Source organism: Phyllostomus discolor, chromosome 14, assembly GCF_004126475.2.
Source record: "Phyllostomus discolor isolate MPI-MPIP mPhyDis1 chromosome 14, mPhyDis1.pri.v3, whole genome shotgun sequence".
Taxonomy (NCBI): domain Eukaryota; kingdom Metazoa; phylum Chordata; class Mammalia; order Chiroptera; family Phyllostomidae; genus Phyllostomus; species Phyllostomus discolor.
Window position 1 is genome coordinate 47,336,067 of NC_040916.2, and position 13,567 is coordinate 47,349,633.

At 41.8% G+C, this 13,567-nt stretch overlaps 2 pseudogenes; both read right to left on the reverse strand.

Annotated features, from left to right (window-relative positions):
- Positions 1-564: 564 nt before the first annotated feature.
- LOC114489103 lies at positions 565-1,335 on the reverse strand (annotated as a pseudogene).
- Positions 1,336-11,403: 10,068 nt separating this feature from the next.
- LOC114489259 lies at positions 11,404-11,502 on the reverse strand (annotated as a pseudogene).
- Between the last annotated feature and the right edge of the window lie 2,065 nt (positions 11,503-13,567).

The window sequence follows — 13,567 nt, forward strand, 5'->3', positions numbered from 1 at the left end:
TAGTACTTTAAAATAAAACTTCGTAGCATTAAACTACAAAATTCACTTTGAAAATGTAGGGAGTTATTTTTCAAATTTTAACTTTAAGATTTTTTAATGTTAATACAGTGAGGAGTGTGTTGAGAGAGGTGGAGAATAAGGAGGTTCCTGTTGATGGATTCAGCATGTCTGAAAACACTTCAAGAGCAAGAATATATTATAAATAAAAGTCTTTCAGCAAGATGAACACATGAGCGGCTCTTGCATCAGTTGCACCCACAAGAGAGAAACATCTTGAAGAACTCTGGTTTACAGAATCTTCTGTAGGATAGGGTTGGCTACCTTCAATGACTCATCTTTACCAAGAAGAGCCCATCCACTCTATCATTTAGATATCCAGTTTTCAGAATGTATTGAACATTAGCTACTCCACTTGCCATTCTTAAGTCTCCTTGGGAGTCCCCCAGCAGAATTATGTTGCTACTGTCTTTTAGTTAATTGAAATACTCTGTGTTCTTCAAGGCACTATCATGTTTGTTAAGTACATGAATTAGACCTCCTTTAAATCTTTTCTGCACTCCATTGTCATAAAAGCACTTGACAGATAATCTGTAGTATATCACTGATGCCAGCAAAAAATATAAACAGGAATACAATGTTGTTGGAGATTATTGGAGAAATTCTCAAATCCTTCCTTGAGCATAACATCTGATTCTGCCACAATTTCTTTAAGTTTACCTTTCAGTAAAGCCTGTTTAACAAGCAAACCATGTGATTTAGTTCTCCACTCTACCATATAAGGGTCCTTCTACAGTAAGAACAGGATCCATTTCAACAACAGGATCCATCCAATCCATTACAATTTTTTTCCTTTAGCTGCAATAACTTTTTTCAACATTCGTCTGAAACCAGCTTCAGTTGTCAATGACATTGTGACACGTTGGGCATCTTTTCCCTTCATAGGAATATCTACTCAGTGTCATATTAAAGTCTGTTATCTGAAGTTTGACAGCTTCTCCTTTGATAAAACCACAGATAATTTCTTCTCCTCTCATAGGGTTTTGATGTAAACTGAACTTTTCTGGAATCCAGGCATTTTCACACATACAGCAGAATCTTAACTAGTTATTTCTTGGTTATCCAATCTTCCTTAAGGTACTCTGAGTTCTTCTGTTCTTGAATTTGTCCTAGAACAGCATAGGTAGCAAGCAAAATATCCAGAGAGGCAAGGCTTGGATACAGGCATCTCGATGATCTTGGTCTTGCACCCAGCTTCCTCTGCGAGGGGGAGGCACACTGGGCCAGCACCAGTCTGCCACCAAGACCCACTCACTGGCAGGCACCCACCAGCGCCATAGCCCGCAGCCCACGGACTGAGGCTCCTGTGCCTCCCAGGCCGAAAAGCAATTTGCCAACTTTTTTTTGAAATTTTTGATTAAATTTTTTTTCTCATTCTAAATAAAAATTTGCCTTTGTGTTTAATTTTGCATTTGTAATTTTACATTCTGTTTCTGAAAGGAAGGTTTCCCAAAAACGTTTCAGGCCCACAAACTCTATAAGTAGCCTGACACTTTCAACCATTTTGTTCCTGACTTTGCCTGTACCACAGCTTCTGCTTGGTGTCCCCTCTACTTTTCTCTGCCTGTAAAATTCTTAAGCCTCCTTCAAGGCCTGATAAAAAGTCATCTCCTCTGTAAAGACTTCCCCAACTACCTCACATAAATGGAGTTCTCCCTCCTGCCTCCAGGACACTCAGCACTTTCTTACCTCTCTGGCACTCCCTCGTGGCCCTGGAACTACCTCTGTGCAGGAGCCTCCTGCCACCAGGCAGCAAGCTCCCTGGACAGGCACTGGGTCTTACACAGGTTGACAATTTATTCTTACTTTGTAACGGAGTGCTGAGCTAGAGGGGGCCCCAAAATGAAAAAAAAAAACCCATAGCTATCACTTGTGGGCTCAGGAAAGCAGAACAGGGCCACTGAGAGCTACTCTGCATATCTGAAGTACTTGGCCAGTGTTTTCATAACGTTAAAAACCTGGGCCAGCTCGGAGCCAGGGCAATGGGCATTACTCTAACCCAGGATGTGAAGTAGCTGGAGGAGCTTCCTGCACATGCAAGACCCTCTTGGAGGTGGCTTCTGTATCTCAAGGCCATGCTTGCCCAGACTAACAATGGGAGCTGAGAAAGGCAGAAGACTACTGGCAGACTACCAGCAGACTACTGGCCGGTGTAACCCTATGTGGGAGGAGTCGGAAATAGGGTTATGGAGGAAGATCCGCACTGGGATTTAAACCCAGGTACAGCAGCCTTGCTGGGGCTTTTACCATGTGGTTTGGGAGCAGAGAGGGGGCTCTCTTGACCACATGGCTTAGAAAGCAGGAAAGCAAGATGTAGCAGCTGTGCAGGGCTCTTGACCATGCAGCTGGGGAAGGAGAAGCCTCTTGACCATATATAGCAGCAGTGCAGGGTCCTGGTCACGCAGTTTGAAAGAGTGCAGAAGGACTCCCTGGCCCACCAGGAAGATGCAGTTTTGGATTAAGAATGGGAGCTTAGCTGAGCTATGGACTTCTATTTTCTTTTCCTGAGATATGGCACCCCTGACTGGCCTGGTTGGCAAGGGGAGACAGGACTGTGAATGTGTGTGTTTGCAGGCATTATAAAGGGACTTTGGGATTTAATGGCTACATTCGGCCATTATTCTGAACCTGTATAACTTTTGAATAAATAGTTCCTTTCCTTTTTACAAAACCGTGGCATTGAAAGCCACAGTTCTTAATCAAAGTGGTGGGCATAAAGAACCACAGAGTAACAAGACCCCAAGGGTCAGGGTGTTTTCTGTAACAGCTTCACAACAGGAGATCACAGAGAATGTGTCTGTGGGATGCGTCAAAGCTGGTGAGGAGTTGGAGGGATGGAGGAAGTGAAGGATTCTGCTTGTGTGACACTGGGCAAAATCCATATTTCTTTTGAATTTGAGAAGTCTTTGTCTTCTCATGTGCTAAATGGCAAAATGAATGAGCAGCTTCACATATGCCAAATGGCAAAATGAATGAATGAATGAGATAATGGATGTAAAAGCACATACAAAGACAGAAAGTGCTATATGCGTAGAGGGGATGCATTACTATTGCCCACAGATTCAGGTTTGCCTGGAGGAGACACTGAGTGAAATCCTGTGACTCAGAATCCCAGCCTCTCCTCACATGCCACACCCCAGTTTACAGAAGTGGGCGTAGTTGTGCAATTTCAGCTTCCACAGGGTGTAACAGCAGCAAAATGTAACAGATTAATGTTAACCCCACAATGGGAAGGAGGAGCCCCAAACCCCCCACCCCCAGTCCAAACATTTCTGAGGCCAGAGCCTAGCCCTGAGATGAACTTGACTTCCTGGATCCTTCTCAGCACAGGGGCCACCTCCCTAGTCCAGCCCCCTCCCTGAAAAAGCATTCATGTAAATCAGTCACACAGAAAACAACAAAAATTATAAACCGTGCTGCTCTCTGCACTAACTTCCATCCTTGGAATACTGTCAGCACTAACATCTGACCATTGAATTTGCACCCTCACCCAAATTATATCCGTATAAATCATGTACAAGTGTTGCTTTTTTTTCCCCTCTAATGCATGTGCCCATTTCCTCCAGCACTGTGGAGAAGCAGGGGTAAAGATTAGGGTTTGATTTGTAGCAAGAGGACTGCATGGCTCTGCTCCCAGAGACTCTAAGAGTGATCAACTCATGCCCCAGCAATTCTGCTCCCTGCCTAACCCTTCTTCCCATTCCACTGACAGGTAGACAGTCCTCTCCCCTGCAATGCATCACAGTGCAGAATCTATGGTTGATTTGTCTTTAAAAACTATCCTCCCTTCTCCCCTTTGGAAAGAGGAGTGAGGTTGCAAAGGTGTATAGCATGGTGTCAGGAGAGCCTTGACACTGTAGCCCCAACATCAGGTTCAAATTCCAGCCATGTGTTTATTAGCTGCATGATCTTGAGCAAGTTACCTAACTTTTCTTTGCCTCAGTTTCATCATCTGTAAAACAGAAAAATTAACAGTATCTTCTCTATAGTGTTGTGAGGATTAAGTGAGTTAATGAAACTGAAAAAGTCAGTGTTCACACTGCCTGTGACTACCAGAACCAATAAATAGAGACAAGGATTGATATGTACTCTCAAAAACCATCTTAACATCTCATTTCAAGCCAACATTTTTATGTTTTAAGGAGAAGAAAGGGTAGGTAAGGGGTTTTGGAAAAAGGTTAATTGGATGAATTGCAGTCCAGTGACAATTTTCCTAGTACTTGTCACTTCAGAACTTGTCAAATCCTGTATTCATCGCATTTTGACCAGAAAAACAAAATGTTTTGGCACTCAGTGGCTGCTCCCGACTTCTTGTGCTTGCTAGAACTTGTATGAGTCGTGATGCTGCTCCACAAGAAAACTCATCGGTTTCAGCACTCATCACAGGTTCTAGAACAAATTAATGATGAGTACTGAGGTACCACTGTACTTCTTGATCTGTTGATCAACAATTCTTTATCTGCATCACAGGCCTTCCCTCTCTGGAACAAAAGAGCTCATATACCAGCTCCATGGCTTGCAGACTCCCAGGGACACAAAGGTTGAATTACTTGTCAACCTCCTGGAGTTATATCATCTGCATTGCAGTTCCTGGAAAAACAGCTTTTCACATGCATTAATCACTTAAGCCTATTGACTATAGCAAAGGCTAAAACCTCTAACTCTTGAGTTCCCTTATTATTAATACTATAAAGTGCTTGGAACAATGCTGAATGTGTAGTGTGTACCCTCTAATCACTGGTTACTTTCTCTAAGATATAACATCGTGCTGGTGAGGATTTCTATCTGTTTTGTTTCTTGCTGAATTTTCAATATCTAGAATGGTTCCTGGAACATAGTAAGTTTTAAATAAATATTACATAAATAACATTTAGTGAATGAATCTCCTCGTAGGCAAATATTTGTTGACATTGAGGAGACGGGGCCTCCAGTCTAACTGGAAAGCACCACTGCAGCAATCTGTGAGAATACAGTCACTTGTTCCTTATTCAACAAATGTTTGCTGAACACTTATTATGCACTAGACACTGTTCTAGACCCTTTCTGAGACATTTATGAGTTATTCAGCTGTTATGAGCCAAAGTTCCCCATCCCTCATTGTGAAGTTCCTGTATCCTTTTACTCAGCCCAGGCCCAGCCCCATGAGTGCCTCCTCCAGCCCCAGCATCTCTACCTTGGACCTGTCTCCTCAGCTGCTTCTCCATGCCATCCCACCCCATGGGTCTAAGGTACTTCATCTCAGAATTATGCACAGGTAAAATATAGAACCAACTTGATTTAGTCTCAGAACCCCCTAAACTACAAAATGCTTCTTCCTTACCTTCTCTGATGTCTGCCTTCTGTCACCAAGCCAGCTTCTCCCCAAAAGTAAGAGACCATAGCTGAGTTTGGCAGGTCTCTAAATACTGCCCTCTTGTAACAGGGTGCAGCCAAGGTGGGGCCCAAATAGGGATTGGTAATGGGGTCCAGAACTCAATGTCCAGGAAATATTAGAAAAATTTATATATATATAGGCTGTCCTCACCCCCACAAGTCTGAGCTGGGGGATGGGACACATGGAGCAGGGCCATTGAGAGTTGTTTTGTACAACAGTTTTGCAGATAACCTCTAGAATGGTTGTTTAACACATTTATAACCTTAACTGGTTTCATGGATATGTTAAACAACTTTGGTCATGCTTTGAGCCAGGGGGATGGGAGTGACTTCAACTCATGATGTAACTGGGAGGCAACTCCACCTAGTTACAGAGCCTACATAAGAGCTTGGAGATGATTGGCTCCATACCACAGGGCCACACCTGCCCGGACTTACTATGGCAGCCCAGAAAAGCTAGAAAAACTGTGGGAATGCTGGAAGCTGTGGTCAACTGTGGAAGGAGCTGGAAATGGTGCAGCAGAGGAAGATTGGCACTGGGATTTAAACCCAGGTGCAGCATCCATGCAGCATCTTTTTGGGACCACGAGGCTTGGGCAGAGAAGAACCACAGACTTCTATTTCTTTTTCTGAGATACAGTACCCCAGACTGGGCAGAGGGAGAAGGAAGGGTTGTGTGTTTGTGGGTATACTAAAGGACTTTGGGATCTCAATGAAGACATTAAGTTATTATTCTTAAGTTTGTATAACTCTTTAAATAAATAATCCCTTTCCTTTTCACCAGTCTCTGGCATTGAGAGACGTCTTTCCCTGGTGGTGGGCAAGGCAAACCTTGTACATGGTGGGGGACCCTGGAAGCACAAGGGCAGGTCCATTCAGTAATAGTATATCGTTCACCTCCCCCCGCCCGGTCTGTTCTATAACACTCTGACTCAGGAAACTCAGGCCTTGCTCTTTCTCCTGGGTCCCAGACCACTCCATGAGCTCCCTCCTCTGTACCCCACCCCTCATCCCCACACAGCTCCATCCCCCTTTTCTCATCTCACAGACCTCCAGCAGGGACAGCATAAACATGTGCCCCACCCCACTTCTACCCCTTTTGTTCTTCCCTCTGAGGTTGTTATTGTACCCACCACCTAAAACCCTTCTCATTTTTTCCCAGACCACAGGTCCCTCTGGGTTTTTTTAAAGTCAAGTTACATGTGTATATAATGTTAAAGTCTAACAGTTCAACAAGGCTAACATCAGCACTCTCCACTTCCTCTCCCCCACTCTCATGTTCCCAATCCTGAGGCAAAGACTTCCAATTCTTATAGCTATTTCTTTCTGTATTTTCTTCTATATTTCTAAATGATAGACTTCTATTTCTATTTAATGATTTTTTAGTTTTTTGGACTACCTAATGCCTTCCTGTACTGGAAAATGAGGATTTGGTTCTTTTATAACACATATACAAATACATATATACTTCCCCATCCCCCATAATTTCTCCAGTACAGTTATAGCATAGTTTTTGGTTAGAAAACAATTCATGGCATATAATATTATGATAATGTAGCTGCTATTCACAGGTAAACATTGTCATCTGCTTTAAGTGTATTTCCTTTTATGTGTGACTTTTTTGGGTTGTTGTTTTTTTCAGTAATTAATAGCTGTCCTATTTTTTCATTTGTTTAGTTTTCTCTTTTCCTACCACTAACCCTATCCCAGAACTCTCCACCAAACTATAATATAAATCTCTCAATTCAGTTAAGTACAGTAGATGGCCTACAACTTTCTTTTTATTACTTGAAGACATCTCTCCTGGAGTCCCTCATATTCCTACTCCAGTCTAGACTCATTTCTCTCTAGATCTGTTGTGAGGCCATCTTCTTGGGTCTTACTTACACCTTCATTCTCTTGACTTCCTTTTGCATTTCTCCTGAATGACATCACCTAGTTCCCAAATTTCATGCCTTCCTCTTTCTTGGTTTACTCCCTTGTTTTGGAAAAGTTATATCCTTCAGTAACTTCCTAAGAATAAGATCTTAGAAGATAACATTAAGACCCTCAATATCTGAAAATATTTTTCTGCATTGATTGATAGTTTCTCTGGAAACATAAATCTAGATTATAAATTACTTTCCTTTAGAAGTTTGGAAATATTACATAATTTTCTTCTCTTTTCCAGAATTGTATTTTGTTTCATTCCACTAGAAAGTTTAAAAATCTTTTCTTTGTTACAGTTTTCTAAAATTTTATGATGATGTGCCTTGCTAATAATATTTTATTTTATTTTATATTTTATTTTATATTTTATTTTATTTTTTCCCTGGATAGGTAGCTCAGTTGGTTAGAACATCATCCTGATACACCAAGGTTGTGGGTTCAACCCATAGTTAGGTCACATACAAGAATCAACCAAGGATAAGTAAGTAGAGCAATAAAGTCAATGTTTCTCTCCATTCCACCCCCTAAAATCAATCAATAAAATTTTTTTAAAAAGAATCTTTTTTTAATCCTTTGTGCTGAGCAATAAAGGAATTCTTTTAATATGAAAACATGTCATTCAAATCCAACAATTTTATCATTTCCTTGATCATTTCTTCCCTCTATTGTCTTGGTCCACTCTCCACTCTTGGTTTTCTAAAACTGGTCCTCTAGTATTCATTTTTCTTTTGTTTCCTATATTTTTGTTGTTTTTAAAATTTTTTATTTTATTGTTATTCTATTACAGTTGTCACTATTTTCCCCCTTTGCCCTCCTTCACCCATCCCAGCCCCCGACCCACTCCCACAGTCAATCTCCACCCTGTTGTCCATGTCCATGTCCATGTGTCATTCATACATGTTCCTTGACTAGTCCCTTACCCTTCTTTCCACCCTTATGCCCCTGCCCTCTCCCTTCTGGTTGCTGTCAGTCTGTTCCTTGTTTCCATGTCTCTTGCTCTATTTTGCTCATTTGTTTTGTTCATTAGGTTTCTCTTATAGGTGAGGTCATATGGTATTTTTTTTCACTACCTGGCTTACTTCACTTAGGATAATATTCTCCAGTTCCATCCATTCTGTCAAGAAAGGTAAGGGTTTCTTCTTTCTTTCTGCTGTGTAGTATTCCACTATATAAATGTATCACTGTTTTTTTGATCCACTCATTTACTGATGGGTACTTAGGCTATTTTCAGCACTTGGCTATTGTAAATGATGCTGCTGTGAACATAGGAGTGCACACATTCTGAAATATCACCTTACACTGGTCAGAATGGCTATCATTAATAAATCAACAAACAACAAGTGCTGGCAAGGATGTGCAGAAAAACGAACCCTAGTGCACTGTAGGTAAGAATGCAGACTGGTGTAGCCACTATGGAAAACTTGGAATTTCCTCATAAAACTAAAATGGAACTGCCTTTTGATCCAGTGATTCCACTGCTGGGATTATACCCCAAGAAGCCTGTTATTTTTTTAAATTCTACTTTCTGTTCAACTTTATCTTCTAACACTTACATTGAATTTTTACCTCTGCCAACAATGGAGGAAGACCAGATACAAGCCTATTTTGGAATTTCTAAGATCTGTTTCTTCTCTGAATGTTCTTATTTATTTTTTATTGTTATTCTTTATATTTTATTTATTAACTTTTAGAGAGAGGGGAAGAGAGGGAAAAAGAGAGGGAGAGAAACAGCAATGTGTGAGATACATCAATTGGTTGCCTCTCTTGCACCCCCAACTTGGAACCTGGCCTGTAACCCATGCATGTGCCCAGACTGGGAATCAAACTGGCGACCCTTTGGTTCACAGGCCAGTGCTCAGTCCAGTGAGCCAGGGTGTGAATGTTCTTTTTGAATTTTCTCATGTTGTTGTGTCACAGATTTAATATCCTCTTAACTCTCTGAAAATATTTTTCTTCTTCTCTTAATCCTCAATCAAGGATACGTTTATTGATTTTAGACAGAGTGGAAAGGAGAGAGAGAGACAGAGAGGCAGAGATAGATACAGAGAGAGAGAGAGAGAGAGAGAGAGAGAGAGATAGGAGAGAGAAACATTCATTGGTTGCCGCCTGTGTACACGCAGACCAGGGATTGAAACCACAACCTAGGCATACCTTTTGGTATATGGGATGATGCTCCCACCAGCTGAGCCACCCACCACAGCTGAAAATGTTCTTCTTTTAAAATTTTCTCCTATTACCTGTGCTGACTTTTTCCACCAAGTTTATTTTATCTGTTTATTTTTCTGGGGGTTTTTTCTTAGTCTTTCATCTATAAGGCTTTCCTTAAACATCTGGTCATCCTTAGTTATCTGCTTTTGTTTAAGAATGAGGCACTAAAAACTATGGAAGCTCTAAAAGGTCAGGGCTTATCACTCAGTGATTTTTATCATAGAGTTATCTGAGTTGTTTTATGGAGGGCCATGTAGGGATGGTCAATTTCCCCAAAAAGAATTTTCCAATTTCCAGTCTCAGGAGAATAAGCTTGGCAGGTAATGTTCTTAAAGGTGAGTGAAAGGAGCTTAGGTGGCCTCACCACACAATGTACAGACTTTTACCCAGTCTGCTGGTCTCAGTGAAGCACTTCTGCCTTCCACTGTGTTTAAGATTCTCATTTAGGGTCTGCTGGCACAGGGGAGTGAGAATCATCTGTCATCGTAAGTGAGAAAAGAGACTGGAGTCCACATGCTTTTTAAAAAATATAGCTTATTGACTGTGCTATTACAATTTTCACAATTTTCCCCCTTGTTCCCCTCTGCCTGGCACCCCTCTTCCTTCCAGAAATCTGCCCCTTAGTTCATGTCCATAGGTTGTGTTTATAAATTCTTTGGCTTCTCCATTTCCTATACTATTCTTGATATCCCCCTGTCTATTTTGTACCTGCCAATCATGCTTCTTAATCCCGGCACCTTTTCCCCCATTCTTCTCCTTCTTCCTCCCCACTGATAACCCTCCAAATGATTTCCATATCTATGATTCTGTTCTTGTCCTGGTTGTTGGCTTAGTTTTGTTTGTTTGTTTTTTTGTTTTTTTGTTTGTTTGTTTTTAGATTCAGTGGTTGATATTTGTGAATTTATTGCCTGTTTAGTGTTCATAGTTCTGATCTTCATCTTTTCCTTAAATAAATCTATTTAAAAAGGAAGGAAAAAGCATTCAATCAGAACAGCAAGAAGAAAAAAACTAAAAATCAAGGATAGCCTTAGGGACAATTTTAAATGTACCAACATCCAAATCATAGGAATGCCAGAAGGAGAAGAGAAAGAACAAGAAATTGAAAACACCTAAAAAATAATGAAAGAAAACCTTCCTAATTTGGTGAAGGAAATAGACATACAAGTCCAGAAAGCACACTGAGTCCCAAACAAGATGGACTCAGAGAAGACCACACCAAGACATGTCATAAGTAAAATATCAAAGGTTAAAGATAAGGCATCTTAAAAGCAGAAAGAGAAAAGCAGAGTTACCTACAAAGGAGCTCCCATAAGAATATCAGCTGACTTCTCAAAAGAAACTTTGCAGGCAAGAAGGGGCTGACAAGAAGTATTCAAAGAGATGAAAAGCAAGGACCTAGAATCTAGATTACTCTATCCAGCAAAGCTATCATTTAGAATGGAAGGCAGATAAAGTGCCACCTGCTTTTTATACATATTTTCAATCAGTCTTCTCTTCATCAGCACATACATGGTACTTGCCTTCGTGGCAGTTCAGTGTAATGTCAGGCACTGAAGTCAGATTTTCAGGTTCAAATCCCATGTCACCACTCACAAGATGTTTGACTTTGAACAAATTACTTAACCCCTCTAAGCCTTTTTACTCACTTATAAAAATGAAAATAGTATTTGGCTTATAGCACTGTTTTGAAAATTAAATAGCATACTTAATGTAAATTGCTTGCAAGAGTGGCTGACACATGGTAAAACTTTAATAAATATTAGATGCTTTTTTAACTACTTCTTTCCCCCAGTTTCTTTCTTTCTCTTTTTCTTTTCTTCCTTCTTTATTTCCTTCTTTTTTGCCAGAGATCAGCACATCCAGAGTGCAATGGATGAGCCTCACCCTGGGAAAACCACCTTCATGATCATGGTATCTCCCTTGCCAGGTAAGTATTCATCTCCAACTTCTTTTTTTTTTAAGATTTTTTATTTTTATTTATAGATACAAGGAAAGGGAGGGAGAAAGAAAGGGAGAGAAACATCAATGTGTGATTGCCTCTTGCATGCCCCACTGGGGATCTGACCCACAACCCAGGCATGTACCCTGACTGGGAATCAAACCAGAGACCCTTGGGTTTGCAGGCCAGCACTCAATCCACTCAGCCACACCAGCCAGGGCTCCCCAGCTTCTTAAATGCTCTCTCCTATCCTCTCTCTTGCCATTTTTAATTGCATTATTTATTCTTCAGCCAGTGTGACCTTTTTCAAAACATAAATATAATCAACCAAAGTCCATCCTAATTTGCTTGGACTGGGGGGTTTCCAGGATATAGGACTTTCATTGCTAAAACCTCAACGTCCCCAGCAAATGAGAATGAATTGGTCCACCTGAGTCAATCCCCTACAGAAAAAGATGTACAGGCTTCCCAGTTTTCTCTGAGTAAAATACAAACTACCTACCATTCAAAGCCCTGGGCAAGCTGGCCCCTGCCCTCTAGCCTCAAGTCTCTCCTCCTGAAACCCACCACACTCCCTCTGCTCTGGCCTCATTCCAGCTCCCTCGCACAGGCCATGTTGCTTCCCACCACAGAGGCTTCCCCCATGCCCAGAACACTCTTCCACCCTTCCTAACTACCTGTCAGGAGGACCTTCCCTGACCTCCCAGATGGTCATGTGCCCTATAGTAAGGATTCCTCAGGAGGACGAGCATGAGAGGACAAGATATCTATGGGAAGAGTTTTGTATATTCATGGCTGTATCACCAGAAGTCAGCACAGGGCCTGCCCCACAGTAATATCAAAGTTCTTCTGTACTAAACTAAATAATCATTAACATGTAAACACTTCTTTATTATCTCCTGACACTTGGTGGTAGTTAATTAGCTTCCAGCTTAGAACAAGGCCCTGTGAAAGACACTGGAGATTTGAAGAGGAGTTAGATGGACCTGAATGGAGAGATGGGAGAAGTCCTAGGAGATACTCTGCCTCCTCCTCACCTCTACTGTCGGAAGGAGGATTCCAGTGAAACCACTGCCAGCCTTAAGCATTTCTTTAAACCCCTCCTCACCCTGGGAACCAGGAGTCTCACCCTCTATACTCCTGCTCTCAGCCCGGGATCTTGGCTACACCTGCCATACCACAGGCACTGCTCTATTTGGAAAGGTTCCCGTGAAAGGTCAGCACTTGAATGTTGGCACCAACAAATGCAGGTGAGTTCTATGATTTTACTGCCTAAATTTGCCTTGGCACAATCTGCCACTGTGCAGCCCAGCCTCAGCCCCTTCCTCCCTCCATATTCCTTCTCCCACCCAGGCCGTACTGAAGACTTTCCATACTGCAGATTCTTCCCCCTCCGGGAGCTTTGCTCATGATATCCCCCCCCCCCCGACACCATCTCTGTCTCAGAGCCCTGCCACCCAGAATATCACCCAAAATCTGCTGCCCAGATTATTTTGTCTCCTGCATTCTTAGCAGAGGCTCCCTGAGGGACTCTCCTGCCTCTGACTGTCTCTAGACCCTGCTTCAGACCTCTAGCCACAGAATGCAGAGGAAAGGAGATATGCACCCTCATCCTAGCTCCTCAGGGATCAATGTGAGGAAGGATCCCACCAAACCAGAAGAAATAAAGGAGGTGAACAGGGCCAGCTTTCAAGTGCTGCCAAGAGCAGAGGTGATGTGATCACTTGATTGGCAATTATTGGTAAGCTACTCAGTGCCAGATCTAATCTGATTAATATTGACTCTTTTCCACCACCTCATCTCACCAACTTAGCTGTATTTGAATGTAGCTACAGTCAAAGGAGACACAAATCTGACTACAGTGGCAGCTATAGGTTTTCTTAAGGGATCAACCTAGGAATTTAATCAAAGCACCATAAAAAAATCTCCAGGAATTTTTACCAGAAGCCATTTCCTCTCCCCCAAATCTCACTGTCTCAACACAAAAATCTCTCCAGCTCTCTCATCCAGCTCCCTCACTGTCACATCACTCTCTGCACCCCCTTGTCCTTCACCATGTTC